The 210-nt window shown below is 25.7% G+C and overlaps 1 protein-coding gene across 1 annotated transcript in view; it reads right to left on the bottom strand.

Moving 5' to 3' along the window:
* The window catches only part of armc8 (armadillo repeat containing 8), a 17,290-nt gene that overhangs the window by 13,752 nt on the left and 3,328 nt on the right, over positions 1-210 (bottom strand). The gene's annotated exons all lie outside the window — the stretch shown is intronic.

Here is a 210-nt window from a genome sequence, read left to right as displayed (position 1 = left end):
ATGTTATAATCCATGTTCTTAAGTTTAAAAATGTTTCTTGTATCAGCTAAAGATGCCAGCTGGAGCCTTATTCTCAAAGTACTATGAAATCGTCTATTTAAAAGTACATTTTGAATGCAATTGAGATTATTTTAGCATGTATGTTCTCCAAAAATAATAAAAGTTAGTTTCATTTGAAAATGTGGTAAAGGTTTTTTTTTTTTTTTTTTT

This window comes from Oryzias melastigma, linkage group LG21 (assembly GCF_002922805.2).
Source record: "Oryzias melastigma strain HK-1 linkage group LG21, ASM292280v2, whole genome shotgun sequence".
NCBI lineage: Eukaryota > Metazoa > Chordata > Actinopteri > Beloniformes > Adrianichthyidae > Oryzias > Oryzias melastigma.
The sequence above is the reverse complement of the archived record's forward strand: the minus strand, read 5'-3'. Positions and strand labels throughout refer to the sequence as shown.